Genomic DNA, 9,320 nt, shown 5'->3' on the forward strand with positions numbered 1-9,320 from the left:
CTTTAGCCTTAATGCACAGAGAAGGGGGAGACCACCTCCAGTAGTAGGCACGCCCCTGGTCAAGGGATGGAGCCACCCACCCATCTGAAAGTTTTTGTTTTTTTTTTTTAAACCCAGAAATGTTTCTATCCAAAGGAACAACAGGGACAAAAAATGGAACGGAGACTGAATGGAACGGCCCCACCTGGGGATACATCATGTCTGTAGACATCAAACCCAACGCTATTGTGGTGACCAAGAGGCACTTGCTGGGGATAGGCACTTGCTGGGAACAGGAACCAAGTGTGGCAGTTCTTGGGGAGGTCCAGCCAGCAAAGGAGTAATGCAGAGGTGGATGGTTGAAGTCAACATTCAGGGAACCTGGTGGGGGAGCTGACAGAAGGACTGGAGGAGCAGAGGGGGATTGCAACTCCATTAGAAGAACAATATAGGCTGGCCTGACCACCCAGTTCTCACAGAGACTGGAAAACTAACCAAGTAGTATACCTAAAGAGATGTGTGGCTCCAGATATATATGTAGCAGAGGAAGGCCTTGTCCGATAGCAACGGGCCTTGGTCCCTGGGAGATTTGATGTCCCAGAGTAAGGGGATGCTGGAGCAGGAGACTGTGGGTGGGTGGGGGAGCACTCTCATACAGGCAAAAGAGAGAGGGGAGGGAATATGTGGGATGGGGGTAGTGGAAGGGTAACCAGGAAGTGGGATATCATTTGAGATGTAAACAGAAAGAATGATTAACAAATTATTTAAAAAAAAAAAAACGGTTTTCTGGACTTTAACCACAGTTTCCTTTAGTTCTTTGAAAATCTTTAAGAAAGAAGTTTGCCTGTCATCTAGCATATTTACATATCTAACATATTTGAGATTTCCTAGAACTAGTTTAATTTCCCTTTGAACTGATCATGCATTCTTATTTTTTGTAGTGCCATGCCATTTGTTGATAGCCAAATGTCTGAATCTAATAATGTCTTAACTCTGGAAATCATGATGTATTCTCTCCCTGAGAGAATACATTCTCTCCAATTAACTTTGAAATTATTTTAAATCATTGACTCTGAGGACTTATTTTTGCCAAATTCTTCTATGTACCAGAAAAACCCTTGAGATCCAAAATAAGAAATGTCTTATGTCTTTTCTGAAATTCTTTCTGGGTTTACATAGTCATTCTCTTTGCAACTGACATTAAGTATTCTAACAGTCAGTGCTTAGCATTCAAAAAGAAGATAAAAAAAATACAATCACTGTTTAAGTCACTTTCTAAAGGAGATCATGGGGATATAATTTGAAAAGGAATAATTCAAATATTCATATTCACAGATGTTATGATATACATGTGCAACTGGAAAATTTACTCTGGAACTTCTACAGCTGATAACCAGCTTCAGTGAAGTGTCTGGATAAAAGATTAACTCAAAGCAAACAAACAAATAAATAAACAAAAAATAGTAGTTCTTTAATATACAAATGACAAACAGGCAGAGAATGAAATAAAGGAATCAAAGCCTTTCCAATAGCTACAAATAATGCAAAATATCTTGGGATAACTCCAACCAAGGAAGTGAAAGATTTGTATGACAAGAACTTCAAGTCTTTGAAGAAAAAAAAAATGAAGATATCAAAGATGAAAAGATCTCCCATGCTCATGAATCAGTAGGGTTAACATAGTGAAAATGTCCATCCAGCCAAAAGCAATATCCAAATTCAATGCAATCCCCATCAAAATTCCAACAAAATCCATTGCAGACCTTGAAAAAAACAATACTCAACTTCATATGGAAAAGCAAAAACACCCAGGATAGCCAAAGCAATTTATACAATAAAAGAACTCATGGAGGTATCACCATCCCTGATTTCAAATTGACTACAGAAATAAAAATCACATGATACTAGCATAAAAACAGGTAAGTTGGTTGATCAATGGAATCAAATCAAAGACCCTTACATGAGTCCAAACACCTATGGACACCTGATTTTTTAAAAGAAGCTGGATGTATACAATGGAAAATAGAAAGCATCGTCAACAAATAGTGCTGGTCCAACTGGAAGTTGGCATGAAAAAAATGGAAATAGATACTTATCTATCACCCTGCACAAAACTCATGTGCAAATGGATCATTAATCCAGACACATTAAAACTTATAGAAGAGAGAGTGAGGAATAGCCTTGAGTGCATTGGTACAGGCGAAAACATCCTTTACTGAAGACCAATAGTGTTAGAGCTAAAAATTAATAAATGTGACATCATGAAACCAAACAGCTTCTATAAAACACTGACAGTAGGACAAACCAGCAGCCTAAAGAATTGGAAAATAACTGCACCAACTCCACATCTAACAGAAAGGATAGATAGATAGATAGATAGATAGATAGATAGATAGATAGGTAGGTAGATAGGTAGATAGGTAGATAGGTAGATGATAGGTAGATAGGTAGATAGGTAGATAGGTAGGTAGATAGACAGACACCACGCTGCAAATCAATTTTGCAGTTTCTAAGAAAATTGGAAAGACATCTACCTCAAGACCCAGCTACACCACTTCTAGGAATATACCCAAAAGACACTTGCACAACTATGTTTACAGAAAACTTATTGATTTAGTGACACTATGTGATAATTCAGAGAAACTTAAAACAACCTAGGTGCTTCTCACACAAACAATAGATAAAGAAAATGTGGTATGTTTACACAATGGAGTATTACTTGATTACTAAAACCAATAGCATCATGAAATTTTCAGGCAAATGGATTGAACTAGAAAAAAATGATCAAGAGTGAAGTAAGCCAGACCCAAAAGGATATCCATGATATACGCTCACTTGGAAGTGGATATTAGCCACAAACTAAAGGATAAACATGCTACAATGTATGGAGCCAAAGAAGCTAATAGGGAAGACTCAGGGGGCACTTTTGATTCTCACTGACAAAGAAAAATAGAATACACATCACAGGTAGATGGGAATAGAGAATGGATGGGGGAGGGATGAGACTAGGAACAGGAGGTATCAGGTGGGAAGAGTACTGAGAGAGACAACTTCAAGGAGGATGGAATGCATTTCTGGAATGAGCTAGAAACCTTGGGCAATTGAAACTCCCAGGAATCTATGAAAAGACTCCTAACAAATGGGGATTATGGAAGCTGAACTGGTTTCTGTAACCAAGCAAGACTTCCAATGGAGGGATTGGGACACCAACCAAGTTACAAAACCTTCAACCAGCAAGTGGTCCTGACTATAAGGTATGCAGGGGTAAAGATGAAGCAGAAATTGAGGGAATGACCAAGCAATGACTGGTCCATCTTGAAACACATGCCATGAGAGGAATCTCACTTCTGACACTGTTAATGATATTCAGATGTACATGAAGACTGGAGACTAGCATAATTTTCATCAGAGAGCTTCACCCACCAACTGATGGAAACAAAATAAGAGATCTACTGCGGCATGCAGCCTCACCGATAAGGAGAACGCCACACTCAGGATTCTTCTGACAGCAATTTATTGTACAGCTCTTTAGATGGCAGTGAGGCGAGGGACACCAAGCCCCAAAAACCTGTGGCTTATATAGAGCCCTAGGAGACGTGCCACACACTCATTGGCTCTTATGATATCACCAAATTAGCATACTGGTTTTCGCGCCTTGCGCAGGCACACATTCAAGCAAGGCTCTCAAGAAGAACCAGGAAGCAGGAAACCGGCGCCATGTTGCAATGGCGAACGCAGCTCCTAACAATCTACAGCCAAACATTACATGAAATTTTGGTAGTCTTGTGGAAGAAGGGGAGGATTGTAGAAGTCAGAGGTCTCAAGGACACCATAAGAAAACCTATAAAAATCACTTAACCTGGGCCCATTGGGAATCACAGAGAGTGAACTGTGAACCAGAGAGTGTGCAATGGGACAGACCTAGATCCTTTGCACGTGTGTAACAGTTGTATAGCTTGGTCTTCATGTGGGATTCCTAACTTAAGTGGGAGCAGGGGCTGTTGCTAACTCTGTTGTCTGCCTTTGGATGCATTTCCACTAACTGAGCTGCCTTTTCTAGCCTCAATAGATATCCCTAGATACTGCAACTTGTTATGGGAAGGCTGGTTGATATCCAAGGAAAGTCTCCCCCTTTTTTGAAGCTAAAAAGAACTGGAACAGATTGGGAGAGGACTAGTGGGGGAAGAGGAGGGAGGAGAAACTGTGGTTAGGATGTAAGTAAATACATTAATTAATTTTAAAAATGGGGTATATGTCAAAGTAAGGAATTTTTAACAGAGGAATCTCATATGGCTGAAAAGCACTTAAAGAAATGCTCAGCATTAGCCATCATGGAAATGACAATCAAAACACTTTTGGCATTCCATCTTCTGATTCCTGTCAGAATTGATAAGATCCAAAGCACAAGTGGCAATGTTATTTCTGATACTTATGATAGAAAAAAACTGGTGACTTGATTCTGAGCAAAAATTGAAGTAAGCTTTAATTAAGAATGGACACTGGTCAGCTTTGAAAGGATGAGGCACATGTTATAGGGTCTTTTAAAGGACAAAACCATGTCCCATGTGACTTTTCTATTTTTAAGAACTACAACTCCCAGCATTCCAGAAAGTTACCTGGTCATTGGGCAGGTGGAGCTTAGAGGATAACCTTGGCTCTTAAAATATTTTTTTGGCTGGCAAGGATCTGTAGCAAGGGGACTTCCCATTCCTGGTAGGAATGCAAACTTGTACCACCACATTGGAAATCAATATGGCAGTTTCTCATAAAATTGGGAATCAACCTACCTCAAGATTAAAGCTATCCCACTCTTGGACATACACCCAAAGGATACTCTACCCTACCACAAACAAATTTGATCAACTATGTTTATAGCTGCTTTCTTCTTAATAGTCAGAAACTGGAAACAACCTACATGTTTCTCAACCAAATAATAGATAAAAAAAAATATATGTTATACATTTACACAATGGAGTATTACTAAGCTGATTAAAAAAATAACAACATGAAATTTGCAAGCAAATGGATGGAACTTGAAAAGATCATCCTTAGTGAGGTTACCCAGAACCAGAAAGACAAACGAAGTGTGTGCTCACATAAAAGTGGATATTAGCTATAAAGTAAAAGACAATCATGCTGCAGTCCGCAGCCCCAGACAAGCTAAGTCACAAGAAAAGCTCAAGAAAGGGTGAAAAGATCTCCCTGGGAAGAGAAAATAAGATAGATTTCACAGGTAGGCTGGGTACCAGTAGGGTTGAGAACAGGAAGGATCAGGTAGGGACTGGGTAGAGAGAGTACTAGGAGACACCACTGGATTTGATGAATATTTCCAAGGTGAGGTTAAAACCTTTTGCAATAGAAACTCCCTGGAATCTATGTGGGTGAGCCTAGCAAAAACACCTAGTAATGGGAGATACAAAGTCTCAACTGGCTGTCTTCTGTAACCAAGTACAGCTCACAGTGGAGGGACTGAATACCAGCCCAGCAACAAAAGCTTCGACCTACAGTTTGTCCTACCTGCAAGAGTTTCTGGAGTAGAAGTGGCACTGAACATGTTGGAGTGGTCCACAATGTCAGGTCCAACTTGAGTCCAATACTGTAAGGAGGAGACTACTCCTAACACTTGCTGGAGTACCAGGAGCCATAGTCTGGATAGCCCGGATACATAGGATAGAACAAAACACAACTAGCCAAAATATGTTAATGAAATGATCCCTAATGATACTTTGCTATACTCACAGACTGGAGCCTAACAGAATCATCATTAGAGAGACTTTATCCAACAACTGATAGGAACAGACACAAAGACCCACAGCCAAATATTAGCCATTACTCAGGTAATCCTGAGGAAGATGAAGAAGATGGATTGTAGGATCCAAGGGGTCAAGGATATCATAATAACATGGCCCACAAAATCATCTTAGCAGGGATTATAGGGGCTCATAGAGACTGAACTATAAAGGGAGTCTATATAGGTCTGACCTAAGTCCTCCCCAGATATGTTATTATTGTGTTGCTTGGTATTCTTTTGCAATTGCTAACAGTGGGAGCAGGTGCTGTCTCTGACACTTTTGCCTATTTTTGTGACCCGTTTCCTTCAAGTAGGCTGGCTTATCCAGCATGGATATGGGAGTGTGTGTGCCGAGTCCTGCTGTAACATGTTATACTAGGCTTGCTTTTTTGTGAAGGGAACTGGAAGAGACATGGACCTGTTCAGAGGAAGGGAGATGGAGGAAAGGACTGGGAGGACAGGAGGGAAGAGGAAAGAGACACTGTGGTTTGGATGTAATATATGAAAGAATAAAAAAAGAAAAAAAGAAAGAAAAGGTATGATATAATGAAGATGGTGAATATAACCACCATGGTGACCATATATTTATCAGCACTTCTGTAATCAGAAGCAGCAATGGGTGAACAGTACAGAAAACCAAGCCCTTGTAGGTTAGGATTTTTTTGGTCTGACCTTGTTTTCACAAAGGGTCTGTCCAGCATGTGAGAAACACTCATAACTATTCACCATGTGGCTCACCAGTGAAGGACTGAGACTGAAATGTATTAAACATAACTGCAAATTAATGTTAAGTTTTAATCAGATGTTGCATGTCTTTCAGGAGATGCCAAGATCCAAATTACTCCTATCAGGTAAGCTCTAGCAGTATGAATTCTGTGTAGCAAGAAACATCATTCTGGTACTTTCTCCTCTATCCTATTTGAGGCCCAGGGACCAGAAGAAATAAGCAAAAAGAACCCAAATAATGGTCCCAAGATGGGAGGAAGTAGAGTTGACAACCATGGAGAGGCTGAAAACCAATTCTTGTACCAGCATTCATCTGTCTCTTTCTCTCTCTGATTTTTCTGAGGGCCTTCTCTGACCTATTTCATGCTCTCTTTAACCCTCCCTGTCTTGTCTATGTAAAGGCAACATTCTTTTTTAAGGGCTGTACACAATCAAGAGCTGTACACAGCCTTTTCTATTGTAATAGAGTAAATCAAGTCAAATAAGGATCTTTGCGATTTTTGGAGATCTCTTCAGACAGTGAAACGAGGGATTTCTTCAGATTAGTGATGTCAATCTCTAGCTGTTTGATGTTCTTGTCAGTGGCCCTTCAAAGGTTTGAGTAGTATAAGTTCGGAGGCCAGTATCTGGATTAGAACTTCTAACAGCAGACATCAAGGGTGATTCATTTTTACCTGGAAAGGAAAAAGAAGGGGATTCTCAGGGAGATTTCTCTTCCCTGGATGTCAATTGCTATTCATCATATTTATGGTTGGGCCTGGCTTTGTGGGGGTATCTATTTTTTTCATTAATCTTTTTGGTAGCCAGTTAGCTGTGCCTTCTGTTGTATCAAACAGGCATATCAATCCTCTGTCCCATAAGGGAACTGGGTCTGGGCCATTCCCTTTAAGGGTAAGAGGGTCCTTCCCCATATCTGTGGCATAGTTTTTATTTGTCTCGGTGATGCCAGAGGCAGTCAGCAGCATATTTGCCATGAGCTTTCAGTTTTAGAGAGTTAAAAGTGAACAAGGCATGATGGAGAGTATTTCAAAGGGACTATTTTTGGGTCGGGGTACCATTCCCCCTCTTTTGTTTTTAAAGCCAATTTTTCAGAGTTCTTGTAAAATCAGGGCAGAAGAGCCAACAGTCACTCCTTCCACACTCAGAGAGTCATGAAGACCCTATTTAAAGAAATATAAATATATATTACTAATCTCTTTTATCAAAGGACTGTTATAGCACAACTGACAATCAGACTATATAATATATCGATTAGTAATAGCTTCTACTTTTCGTGAGATTACTTCTCTTTTGTCAATTAATTGTTGAGGGAAATTAGGATTTACATCTCTCTTGAGAATATTAAACAGAGACTTAAATTCTTCTGTGGAGAGCTTAAAATAGGATCTTAGCCAATTAGCAACTCCTAGAAACTTTTGAAAATAATTTGAAATAAATAAACTCTCTCTCTCTCTCTCTCTCTCTCTCTCTCTCTCTCTCTCAGTTTTTTTTAACCTATTATCTTTTTTTTAAATAGGATATTTTACACATTTACCTTTCAATGTTATCTCCTCTCCCATTCTCCCCCAAAATCCCTTATCCCATACCCCCTCCTCCTATTTTTATGAGGGTGTGCTTCAAACATCGTCCCATTTCCATCTCCCTGCTCTCGAAGTCCCCAATACTAGGGGATCCAAACTTTAGGGGACTATGGCCCTCCACTTCCACTGATGTCTGACAAGGCCACCCTCATTTACCTATACAGCTGGAGACATGAGTCCCACCCTTTGTGCTCTCTGGCTGATGGTTTAGACTTTGGGAACTCTGGTTGAAACTTTTGATACTTCTTCTAGAAAGGACCAAAGCACCCACACTTTGGTCTTCCTTCTTCTTCTTGAGTTTCATGTGGTCTATACATTGTGTCTTAGGTATTGTGAGCTTTTGGGCTAATATCCATGTCAGGAGTCCTAATAGGACAAGCTAATAATTAGCAGTTGATCATCCTAAAATGCTTGCCTCGGATTATTATCTGCGACAAGTGTGCCACATCAGCAAGGCTATGCTGGACATATTTTAGGAAAGATCCTGCTATTAATATGTTTTTCCTATTGTTATTATTATTATTAAACATATATAACAATCACTAAGCAATAACACTCTCCTTTAGAGCAGATCTCTGTAGACCCGCAAAGATGTACTGTCTTCTAGTGTTGCTATAAAGACAAATAGACGACTTCTTAAGTCTTAATGATGATCCTATAAGAATTCCTAAAATTATATCAATGATTATTTAGCTCCTTTTATAGTGGGACTGCTATTAAGTCCCTTTCTGATATTCAAAACTGCAATGAAAACTCTGCCAGTCTCCTGAGTGTCATCAGTTTACAACCCTTATATAGTAACCAGACTCTCTCCTGCTCAGAGCACATTCCAAGGTGGTTGTAAAGCAATTAACCAAAGGTCACTAAAAGGGAACTCATGATTTATTATAGGTGCTAGGACAGAAGAAAAAATATTACCTGGGTTTATCTATACAAAACTTCACTAATTTCTTAGTTATAGTTTTAAACATTCAGTGAACCTGTGGAGCTAGACAAGTGATGGATTTTTAGCCAGATTATTCCTAATGGATATGCATGTAAACATTCTCGATTGTAAACTTCTATTTCAATTTATGATTTGAATTTTGGTGTGAACTTTTGATGAACTTTGTAACATGTGATCAGGTACTACGAATGATGTATAAGACAAAGAGACGTCCATTAGCGACTGACTTTTCCCTTTCTCACTTCTCCTCACTTTTCTTTCTCCCACTCTTTCTAGTGCGCTCTCTCTCTCTCTCTCT

The sequence above is a fragment of the Grammomys surdaster genome, unplaced genomic scaffold, assembly GCF_004785775.1.
Source record: "Grammomys surdaster isolate TR1022 unplaced genomic scaffold, NIH_TR_1.0 255, whole genome shotgun sequence".
Taxonomy (NCBI): domain Eukaryota; kingdom Metazoa; phylum Chordata; class Mammalia; order Rodentia; family Muridae; genus Grammomys; species Grammomys surdaster.